A 13,074-nucleotide genomic window follows, 5' to 3' on the forward strand; every position below is an offset into this window, starting at 1 on the left:
TGTTTCTCACATATTTGAGCCATGGGATGCGCATGCAGTGGGTCCTACCTAGGCAGTCCAGTAAGATTTTTCTACTTAGATGCGCGTCTGGATTTACCCAGATTTTTAGCCACGCCACAATTGGCCTAAGTTTTAACAAATCGACCAGATATGGCCTCCCTAGCTCCCTGTGAGCTATGAGTCCAGCAGTGCTGGGTGGTACCCTCAGGATAGATTTCAGATGTTTGTTCTCTTCCTGGTCAATTCTAGAGGTATTCACGAAGCCCCAAACTTCTGCCCCATAGCTTACTTTAGCGCATGTTATGGAGCCGTACAGGTTCATCACCTGTTCCGGACTCCATCTGCCCAACCTCCTGCCATATCCGGCTATTGCCCCGTTAGAGGCAATCATTTTGTTACAGCGCTCTTCCACCAAGGAGTTAAATTGAAGAGCACCATCAAAGGTTACTCCGAGATAGGAGAACGTTTTAACCTCCTCTAAACAATGGGAGCCTATTGTGTAAGAAAATTTTGAGGAAGGTTTTTTGCCTGCCAGGAGCACGTAAGATTTGCTTAGGTTGACAGATAAGTCCAGATCGCTCATAAACTTGACGAACCCATCTATCAGAATCTGTAGGCTTCGTGGTGTACGCGCCAGCAAGACCGCGTCGTCTGCGTAAAGCAGGACAGGGATTTGCCGCGTCCCAACCCTTGGGGAATCTGCCTTTAAGCCCAAAAGAAACTGTTCCAAATTATTAATGTAAAGGGAGAACAAAAAAGGGGCAAGAATACAACCTTGTCTGACTCCACTTTTGCATGGAAAGGAGTCCGTCAAACCTCCCTCCCTGTTAAATCTAACTCTAGCCGTGGTGTCGCTATGCAGCTCTCTTAGTATGGTAATTAGGCCGCTCTCGATCCCCATCCCTGCCAGCATGTCCCACAACTTCCCTCTGTTGACGTGATCGAATGCTGCTGCCAGGTCCATGAATCCCATATAAATGGGTTCCTTACTGGCCAGAGTATATTTGGCAGTTAATACAATAACCCCATGTTTTCAACTGCAATTGTCTTGCAGTATCTCTTATGTAATAGAAGGGTAATAGTCATTACAGCCCCAGGTTCCGCTTTTAGGCTGCTGCCTTCCATCGACTGTCACTGCAGTACGTTGAGGCCTCCCCTCAAGGCTCGTCTTCTAACACAGTTCGCCCCGTGTAACTCCCCCACGCCCTCCCGCAACTCCCATCCTCCCCCCACCGCCGAGGCATGCCGCACGTACTCAGATTAATTATGCGCATTCTTAGGGCTGTCCCATAGTACGGACCGTGAGTCATTCCATGTAGTATATGTCGTTGGTAGCTCAGTGATAGGTGTATAATATATAATAGTCAGGCCCATCGCGGGATCAACAGTCAGGGACATTAAAAGCACCAGCCGATCAATCGCCCCTAATAGGGCCCTCTCTATCTAGGTCTTCTTCTTCGTCATCAAGAGGGTGTCTCAGGAGGTCCACTAATGCCACCCATGCTCGTGCTGTTTCCAGCGTATTCTCATTCCACGTCCTGCGGGCCATTTGTAGTCAGAATGTCCCCTCGCACTCCGCCCATTTCCCCAATTCCCTCGTCCATCGAGGCACACTAGGACTGCAGCTTGCCTTCCAATGGCTGGTGATCTCTCTTTTAGCCAGTACCAGCCCCAGATCTATAAACTTGCTAGTGACCTTATTCCTGGCCGTGTGTGGGAACAAATGTAGTAAACAACATCCTGGGGTCAGCACCACTTCCCTCTCCGTTATAGTCGCCAATTTTTCAGTGATCCCTCTCCAGAACTCTCTCAAAGTCGGGCAATCCCAAACCATATGTAAAAGCCCTGCTCCCTCCGCAGTGCGGCGCGGGCAAGCAGCCGAACCACCAAAATACTCTTTAATATTACTCGGGTGAGGTATGCCCTATGTAGCACATACAAGTGGATCAATTGGAATCGCGAATTCCTGCATCTCTTCCAGGCCCTTTCAACAAGTTTCCCCCATAGTTTCTCATCTATAACCTCCCCTAGGTTACATTTATATCACTCATGATGCAAACAAGAGCCCTAACACCAGGGAAATTGTCAGGGTACAGCTAGAGCCAAGGAAGTGTACCACTTATGCAACAAAGGAGAAATGGAGCAAATGGGGAAAGAGCTGTGGGAGTCCCCAAGCTGATTTTACCATTTTTCAGTAACATTTGGTCAAGGTTTTTAGATGGTCTTGAAACTCGTCCTAATGAATTCAAATGCATTCTTAGATACATATAGCATTATTTATTGATGCCACTCTAAGGCACCTCTTCTCAGTGCTTGCTAATGGGAAATACCTTCACTTAAAGATGTAAAGGTTTTATCCCGTGCTTTTATGATCCTACAATGACCGAATAAAGATGATTTGGTTTGATTTGCCTTTCACTGGCATTATATGGGGCAGAAGTCCTAAACTGCACCCCAAAGCTTCAATGTCCCAAGTAGAAAGTCGAACGCTAAAATGTCTTTTAATGGTCTCATATAGTACAATGGTTCATGCCATTAGACATAATTTAAAACTGACCCATTGGGCAGAATTAGTGGGGGTTTGCTCAATAAGATTGTTATAACAATCATCTGGCAATGATTTCACAAATATTTGCAAACTATACTGGAAAGAGTCTCAACTAGGGGTGGGCGGAATTTGCGAAATTAACTTTCGCAAATTATCGCGAAAATGTTTAAAATTATCGCAAACAAGCGGAAATATCGCGAAGATGCAGAAGTTTTTTTCCGGCATGTTCGCGAGATTTTCTGCATGGTTGCGGGTCGCCAACTTACCCATGTGGTTGCTTGCGGGCGCGGCCATCTTGTTTTGAGTTGTCTCGCGGTGCATGATCGCGAGAAGAAAGACGTGATCGCGCGACGCATGATGTCACTGCGGGCGCGAACTGTCGCGAGACAGCGCAAATGGCTAAAAACAATACAACATCTCATGGAGAACGTGACCGGATCAAGAAAACTTGTGGGCGAACGCAGGGATTCAGGTAAGGCGATCGCGCGCGCGCGAGAATGTATTATTTTACAGCGCGAGCAAGAAACAAATTATAGCCAAGCTGCGGAAACCGGAATTTTTGACATTTTCGCGCTCTCCGCGGAATGCGAAAATGTCAAATTATCTCAATTTCCGCGAACGGAACGAAATTTTCGCCCAGGCCTAGTCTCAACAGGACAAGCTTCAGAGTTTGGTCAAAAGGGTACACCGAATACGAGATGTGTAGTATAAATTGGTCAAAGTAACATCATAGGATCATGGGGTCCTAACATGACAGGCTATGTAGGCTTTGTACAGAAAATACTACGGTTACTTAAAAAAAATCTGTCCTGTTTACTCTTGTCGCTTTAGGGAATAACAACTCATTCCTATATGCCTACAGCATGCTGAACTACCCTAAATCAGTCCTGTTTACGCTTGTCGCTTTAGGGAATGACAACTCATTCCTATATGCCTACAGCATGGTGAACTACCCATTGAGACAAAAGATTTTCAAATTCCTTAAAGAAAATAATCCATTGATGTCTGGTTGACAGGATCCAAAGATTTGTGAAACTATACATTTGTCCTCTAAACCTTAAATGATCTTGTGTGCACATGTTGTTAGATTATTCAATATTTTAAACCTATGATGTAGAATTTTAAAATGTCTATTTTTAAAATAGAAAACGTTGTCTTGTCCGTCTGCCATGAATTTGTTGAGAAATGTAAATGTGTTTGAAATGGCAATTCACCTTGGCCATTGTTTAATTTATGTAATACAGTGTGATAAATCTTTTCAACTATGTTAATTTTTATAATATTCTTTAATCAAATGTTTATTTCTGTAGATGAATATCCAATGTTTACAATCTATTTGTCAGAAGAAACTATATTTAAGACTGAAAGCACCCTTAGTTGCTTCTATCTCCTAGTTCTATCTTCCTCTTGACTGCCAAGGGTAAATGCAAGGATTTTATAATCCTAGTAGAAGGTACATTTTTCTGTGCCACTTCCTCTAATAATGGTGACATATTTGCTGCTTGTATTGGTAATATGTTAGTCTCTGGGGACGTGCTCACACCTTGTAATTGTTTTGTTGGACCTAGAGCCTGCCGTGAGGGGAACGGCCAGCGTTGGGGGCATTTTGTGACTCCTACCTTTGCTCACCTCATTATCGACATCGCCGCCGTGAGGGGAGCGGCCTTGGAAAGACTTTATCCCCCAGAGTGCACAGCGTCCGGCGCTTGCCGCAAACGTCACCAGGCAGCGCCCGGGCCCCATTTAAGGCTCCTAGTTGTCCCGCTGCGCGGGACGTGCTCACACCTTGTAATTGTTTTGTTGGACCTAGAGCCTGCCGTGAGGGGAACGGCCAGCGTTGGGCGCATTTTGTGACTCCTACCTTTGCTCACCTCATTATCGACATCGCCGCCGTGAGGGGAACGGCCTTGGGAAGACTTCATCCCCCAGAGTGCACAGCGTCCGGCGCTTGCCGCAAACATCACCCGACAGCGCCCGGGCCCCATTTAAGGCTCCCAGTTGTCCCGCTGCGCGGGACGCGCGCGGGCAGCGCCCGGGCGAAGCCCGGGCCAAGGGCGGGCCCGTCCTTGCCCGTCAGTGGCCGATAGTGGCTGGGCTGGGCCCTCTCTCTTGGCTTGGGATCATCATTGGTGTGCTTGTGGTTGGATTATACGTAGTGTCTTGGTGAATTTAGTGGGGCCACACTTTATATTGGGAATTAGGTCAGCCCATTTATAATATAGGCGCACAAGTGTTAAGCCACCAAGTATCATGAGCAAGAGGACAGCGGAAGGAAGACTGGTGGGGACCTTGGATGACTACCTGACAAGGGCCGAGTCAGTAATCAATAATAAGATTCAAGCAGTGGAGAGAAGATTATCACTTGAACCATTTATGGTGCTACCTGCTGCCCAGCCTGTGGATGTGCAGGCTATTACTATGAATACTGGCTCTGCTAACTGTCCCTTGGTGGACCAAGCGCGTTTAACACCTAGGTCAGGGATTACTGATACTCTGTCAGTTGTAGGTAGCCCTCTTAGCCCTGATATGGTAACAACAAGGGCTAAACAGAAAGTAATTGACCCCAAGACCAGAGAACCGCCTTGTAAGAAAAGGAAAGGTAGAGGTCCCAATAAGACAAGTGCCCCAAAGGTACCGGTGGGAAATAGAGGGGTTCAACCCTGTGGGATTCCAATTACGTCCGAAAGTAATTCCCCCCTGCAACCCTCAATCCAGCAGCTCCTTGAGCCCCTAAGCTCATTTCTTAAGGAACAGCTAGCATCCCATATTCAACCATTTCTGGAAAAATTAGATTTAGTGGTGACAAGGTTAAACCACATCGAAGACACCTTGCTAAATAAAATTCCATCACTTGTAACTCCACCTGTACCTAACTCTAATGTTGTGGCTAGTAATGTAGGTGAAGGGGAAGATGGAAACTGGTGACCATTTCCTTTATGTTTGCCCGGAGTATATTCGCCCACGACGGTTGTGGTTGCGTCCTGTATGTCGTAAATTAGGAGTTAGATCAGTACTAACTGCTAGCAGAATGTTAAAGTCTGATACCTCTAGTTTTGTGATCATTGGTGTGGCTAAATATATCAGCTGGGCATTTAGGAGCAAAATAAGATAAGATTATAATCACGGGGAAAATGAAAGTGAAAATATAAACAAATATTAATATATATATATATGTGTGTATATGTATATTACCTACTGGCGGTCGCCAGTAGGTAGTTATAGTTAGGACCCCTTTTCCATAGGAAATCCGCAACATTCTATTTTGAATAACTTTGGCGCCGGTCGACGAATCTTTGCGAATTTCTCAAAATAGGTGGGGCGCTACGCTCCGCTCCTACCCTGAAAGTCTCGGGGGGATTCGTCAAGCGGGGGCTGAGATAAAAGGGGGGTCCCAAAACGCGTTTTTCCCATGCATTTTTCCATAGGACCTTTAGACAGGGCTACAGCCCGAACGGCTGAACAGAATTACTAGAAATTTGGCAGAGAGGTAGTCCCTAGGTCAAGGAAGTGCCTTTTGTAGGTTTGGTGTAAATCTGTTCAGTAGATTCTGAGAAAATAGCCTTTAAATCAATATATATATCTGAGCCAGCTTACGGTACGCTTACCGTAAGCTTACCGTACGCGTACGGTGGCGTGTGCGAGCGCGATTCTGATTGGTTGTTAGATCTTAGTAAACATTCGAATCGGCCGAAACCAGGAAGCGGCGGCCGCCATTTTGTGTGTTTCACTCAGAAAAAAAAGAGTGAAAACAAGAAAAGGGGGCAAGGAGGAGAGTTACAGACCCCCTTACATTTGTGAGGGGGTCAAAGAAGGACAGAAAAGTACAAAGAAAACATTTATTAATTTAAAAAAAAATCACGGGGTACGCGTACGGTAAGCTTACGGTAAGCGTACGGAAGAAAAAAAAAATAAAAAAAGAAATGAAATGCAGATTTAAGAGTTTAGATATTAGGGGGCTCTAAAAAGAGCCGTTGTGTTTATGAAGTGATTTTTTAAGTGGTACCTACAAGTAAGTACCGATGCAGAGTCTAAGGTTCAAGAGGAAGACTCTGTTCCCTTCATCATTGAAGTGCACACCATCTCCTCTATAAATGTCTTGCATGTCATAACGCAAGTTGTTGTGGTAAATGGCACCCATACCATAGTCACGGAGGAAAGCAGAAACAGATTTGTTGACGTGCTTCCTTGCTTTGTCAATTTGCGGACAGAAATGATTGGACCAGTTCCATTTTTGCCTTTGGCATATGTTGGAAAACACAAAGGCAGTTTTAGGGAAAAGAGAAAACAGTTGTGCAAAGGTGTCCTTCATAAGCATTTCCAGACCTACCCCAGTCAAAGTGCCTAGGTCATTGCCACCACAGTGCACTATTATGAGGTCAGGGTGTTGGATTTGCATGAAGGATTTCACCAATGGCATCAATTGGTGCCACTTTAACCCTCTCTGACCAATCCATTTAATGTCTACATTTGGCAAAGCAAGGTCTCTCACCATACCTGTTTTCTCTGCAAACTTTTCACTCCAGAAGACATAGCTGTGCCCTACAATCCACACTGTGAACATCTTCAAAGGAGATCTGGATGCACTCAGGAGGTGTAATTCAGTAGAATGGGAAAAAGAAATGAAAAACAGTTTGGAAATGGAGGCATACATATTTTTTTTTTTAAAAAAAGAACTGATTGGCTGTTTCATACCATTCTACACTAAAAGCTAGGCTGTATGTGTAAATTGATAGAAGCATGTTTTGTATTGGTACAGAAAAATGTGTTACCAAAGAACAGTACTATGGATTTGCTGTAAGGTTTGAAAAGTCAAGCACTCTTGCTCTGTGGAATTGAAACATTGTTGGGCGAACTTCTGACCTAACTCCACACAGCAGTGTTCCATGAGGTGTTGCTATGGTAGCAGGCAGAAGTCAAGTTGGGGGAAGGGTACTTTAAGAAAAGGGTTGGTTTTCAACCAATAGAAATGTGTGATTACATTTGAAAAAAAGGGGGAAGCACTGAGATTTGAAACTTACATGTATATGTGTGGAAAAATAGAGGGAAACTTTGCCATTTTCTGGTTCTGCTGAGAGGAGAGAGGTGTAGAGAACAGAGATCCTGGCTCTGATAATCTGCTGTTTGAGTGCCACATTTCTTTCACAACTAACTAATTTTAAAGGTGAGTTATGAGTTTGAGAGGGGATGTATATGGTAAATTAAGAAATGAATAATAGAATTGGAATTCCTTTTGTAGAAGTTGTGTTTATTATTTTCTGTTTTGGGAGAAATTTAAATGTGAGGAACATGTAAAATAATATGGACTATTTTTTCATGATAAATTAAGGTGTACTGGTAAAAATAAGGAATACTTTAAGGGTTTGAGGTTGCAGTCAGTAATGCAAATACATTCAGCATCACTAAGGCTGGTTGCCCTTGCTGGAGTGTAGGCAGTCACCGAGGATACACATGGTGGTGGTCTGAAAAAGCAGTTTGGACATGGGCTTTTTAAAAAAATCTAAAAAGTGGATTCATAATGTGTCAGTCTGTAAAAGTGATTTTCACTTGCCAAAAAAAAAGAGCAGTAAGTGTGCATTTAAATTGGCAAAGAAATTTCGTTTTGTGACTAATGTGAAAACATGACTCTGTGTGCAAATAGGAATTACAGGCAGAGATTTATTGTATTTTAAAATGTTTAAAAAATATTAATACTTTTTTCTTTTTTTTCAGATTGATATAGAAAATTTTCGAAAACTAGAACCATTTTTAAAGCAATTTAAAAAAAAAAAAAAAAATGAATAAATATTTTTTTGAGTGGGTATGGTAAGTCAATAATAATAATTGTAGTGTTTCAAAGTCCTTGTAATGTGATTATTGATTTTTAGTGTTTTTAAAAAAATAAAAAAAAAATTACGCGCACCGTACGCGTACGGTAAAAAAAAAAAAAAAGTTTTTAAAAACATCTATAAAAAAAAGATGAAAGATAAGGTTGGCTCTTAAAAGAGCCGTTGTGTTCATGCAGGGAGAGAGGAAAGAAAGAATGGGAAAATTAGTCTCTGTGACAAGTGTGCTGATCTATTTTGAGGTTCACTAGGGAAACACTGGTCTCCCTATGACAAATTAGATCATGACAAGAGGCACATCGAATATCAACCCTCCGAAATCGAGGGTTAATTTCCAGAGGGCCAGCAAAAGGAGATGCTCCCCCCACAGATGAAGGGCTCACCTGACCTGCAGAAGAAGGAGTCAGCCCTGCAGATGATGGTCCAGGGTGAGCTGCTGTGGATGTGCTTGGTTGACTTTCTGAAGGGTCACCTCCAAAAAGTCGAGCATGTGTCCTTCTGTGTACATCCCTGAGGTGCCTCATCATGGTATGATTCCCAAAGGAATACTTCCTGTCAGGATTACCTCTTGAAAGTACACGCTTACACAGCTTGCAAGTCACTAAGGGTGCATTTACCTTTAGCTGGCCTTCAGGAAAAGTAAAATAATCCCATACATAAGAGGTCTTTTGTTTCCTTGCTCTCTGCCTCAAGGTAGTGCTGCTAGTTCTAGCCTCACTCTCAGAAGAGCTCTGCTGTTCTGCCATCGTATCACAAAGACAACCCAGCTCCTTCTCCTAAGGGATCACAAGCAGAAATGAGGGGAATGGGTGTGGTGTAGGAGAGTTCTAGAACTGAAAGTAGTTTCAACCAATCAAAAGTTGTGTTTCATGATCACATGACCTACCGTACGCTTACGGTACGCTTACGGTACGCTTACGGCAAAAGTGCGCATGCGCGTAAAAAAGACACGCGCTTGCGCGCATGCGCATAACAGTCACTACCCGACACTTCCGCGTAACGTGTGCGTGTAGCGTACACGCGTACGCGTCCCACGCGGAGTACGCGCGGCTACGCAAATTGCGTAACTATACGCAAACTGCGTAGATAAATTACGGGCGTTGCGTAAATCGTACGCTTACCGTAAGCTTACGGTACGCGTACTAAAAAAAAAGGAAAAAATGTACTGGAAAAAATTATAACATGTTTATTTTATGAAATATATTTAAAAAAACATATTAAAGAATTTTAAAAATTTAATCATAGTCTTTATAAAAGGTTAGAACATTAAATTAAAAATATGTTTAAAAAAATAGAAGAAAAAAAAAAAATTAGCATTTAAAAAACCTTGCAAATTCACTGAAAAAACCATGGGTTTCACACACGTTATAGTTAGGAATTAGCATTTAAAAAACCTTGCTAATTCAATGAAAAAACCATAGGTTTCACACACGTTATAGTTAGGAATTAGCATTTAAAAAACCTTAGAAATTCAATGAAAAAACCAAAGGTTTCACACACGTTATAGTTAGCTGGACATTTTACTCGTAAAAAACCATTGAAATTCCCCCGTTATAGTTAGTTAAGCTAACTATAACTCGCGCGCCCGCAATGCACTGCTGATGACGTCACATATTACATCACTCATGACATGGTCAGTGACATCACTCATGACATAACTGATGACATCTCAAATGACATCACTGATGACATCACTGATGACATCATCCTTGTGATAGAGTGGCAGACCTCCTCTCACCCTAATATAACCTTTGATACACACATTCATAAATAGAGACTAAACTTTTCAAAACAATGGACATACCAATACCAGTTACAACAACCTCTTCAGTAATTTTAAGATCCACATACACATCTACTCATTCACCAACAGTCCTATACAGTCACTCATACATGTACTCACTCATCATATGTACTCATACACCTATACATCCTGTTACACAATGCCACTCATCCGTAGAGTTACTCACACACATAGTCACTCATGCTAATAAAGAATCAAACATCCATTTACTTGCATATACAGTAATACACACACCACCACACTTACTTCTACGGAAACTTGCACATACTTAGTCTTTTTAACAATCACTTATAGAAACACATACTTATTCACACAGGAACTCTTTCAATCTCTCACTCTCACATATACTCACTTATATACACCAATAGTCACATATACTAGTTAAAAACATATGTAGTTACTCATAAAGACACTGTAGAGACAGTCATTCACTCACTAACACACCCATGCACACACTCATCCACCCATGCAGTCCTGCACACATACTATCTTCAACACATACAAACAGTGAGTCACTCATTCACGCACCTATGCACTACGTAATACCCCCCATCGAACCATACAGACATCAGACACTTATACTGATACTCAAAAAACCAACTAATAACCTATATAGACACTCAAGTAGCTACTCACCAACCCATGCAGCCACTTATACACAAAGTGAGAGACTGATACAGATATTTACATATTTAAACATTACTCACTAAGCCATGTATTCACTAAGATACACTTAATCAGTCAGTTACACAATCAATTTTTCAAAAACAAATCATCCATTTAGACACTGATATACCCATTTATTCTTCCATCGACCTTGAGATATACATATATAAAACATATTTAATTTTCAGAAAAACACACATTCACGGGATGATGTCATCAGTGATGTCATCAGTGATGTCATTTGAGATGTCATCAGTGATGTCATGAGTGATGTCACTGACCATGTCATGAGTGATGTAATATGTGACGTCATCAGCAGTGCATTGCGGGCGCGCGAGTTATAGTTAGCTTAACTAACTATAACGGGGGAATTTCAATGGTTTTTTACGAGTAAAATGTCCAGCTAACTATAACGTGTGTGAAACCTTTGGTTTCATTGAATATATATATATATATATATATATTCACTGAAAAAACCATAGGTTTCACACATGTTATAGTTAGCTGGACATTTTACTGATAAAAAACCAATGAAATTCCCCCGTTATAGTTACTGCAGGCAACTATAACTCACGCGACCGCAATCCTCTGCTGATGCTAATACTGTATTTAGACACTTATTTGCCCATGTCTTCTTCCATTAAATTTTAGCTTTACATATATTACAAATATTTTTTTTTCATAAAGACACATATGTCATCAGCAGAAGATTGCGGTCGCGTGAGTTATAGTTGCCTGCAGTAACTATAACGGGGGAATTTCATTGGTTTTTTATCAGTAAAATGTCCAGCTAACTATAACATGTGTGAAACCTTTGGTTTTTTCAGTGAATTTGCAAGGTTTTTTAAATGCTAAGTTACTTTACGCCATTCGTGGCGTGCGCGCCCAGTTAACGCAGTTCGTTCCGTGCGCGCACGGTGCGCTTCGCGCACCGTGCACGCACAGTGAGCACGCGGTGCGCTTCGCGCACCGCGCACCCACTTTACGCAGTTAGTGCCGTGCACGCACAGTGGTCACGCGGTGCGCTGCGCGCACCGCGTGCCCGCGTTAAGCGGGATGGGCCATGTACGCACGATGCGCTTCGCGCACCGTGCGCACATGGGGGACATATTTTGCGCATCTTTGTGAAATGTATTCTTTGTTAACTTCCTACCTATGATAAGCCATGCACAAATGGTGCCCTTCGGGCACCATTTGCACACGGGGTGGGGAGAATGTGGATAATTTTTTTTTTTTTACTATTTTTACTATTTTTTACCGTGCGCGTACGGTAAGCGTAATCGGCGATTTTGGGCTTGGGGGTGGTTTGGGGACCCCTGTATCAATGCTGGGTGGTTAGGATCTCATTAAACTGCCTCTTTACACATTTTTGGGGTTGGTTTTTGCTGCCCTACTCAGGAAGCGAGAGAGAAAATGGCGGCCGCCGCTTCCTGGTTTCGACCGATTCGAATGTTTACTAAGAACTAAGAGCCAATCAGAATCGCGCTCGCGCACGCCACCGTACGCGTACGGTAAGCTTACGGTAAGCGCACCGTAAGCGCACCGTAAGCTGCCACAGATATATATATTGATTTAAAGGCTATTTTCTCAGACTCTACTGAACAGATTTACACCAAACCTACAAAAGGCACTTCCTTGACCTAGGGACTACCTCTCTGCCAAATTTCTAGTAATTCTGTTCAGCCGTTCGGGCTGTAGCCCTGTCTAAAGGTCCTATGGAAAAATGCATGGGAAAAACGCGTTTTGGGACCCCCCTTTTATCTCAGCCCCCACTTGACGAATCCCCCCGAGACTTTCAGGGTAGGAGCGTAGCGTAGCGCCCCACCTATTTTGAAAAATTCGCCAGGATTCGTCGACCGGCGCCAAAGTTATTCAAAATAGAATGTTGCGGATTTCCTATGGAAACGTGGTCCTAACTATAACTACCTACTGGCGACCGCCAGTAGGTAATATATATATATATATATATATATATATATATATATATATATATATATATATATATATCATAAAGAAGCAACAGCGTTCCCCCGTTTCCGGAGCCCCAGGCCCTTCAGGGTGGCCTCACTACATGAGCACGGAGCAGCTCACAAACACCACACTGGCAGGAAAAACAATGTGAGGCCCAATACCTTGAGAGTTGCTTTATTTCAGAGTCTTTACAGAGCGTCTGTTTCCTTTTCGCCCAACGTTTCTCTCTCTCTCTCTCTATATATATATATATATATATATAT

The sequence above is a fragment of the Triturus cristatus genome, chromosome 7 (genome assembly GCF_964204655.1).
Source record: "Triturus cristatus chromosome 7, aTriCri1.1, whole genome shotgun sequence".
Classification (NCBI taxonomy): domain Eukaryota; kingdom Metazoa; phylum Chordata; class Amphibia; order Caudata; family Salamandridae; genus Triturus; species Triturus cristatus.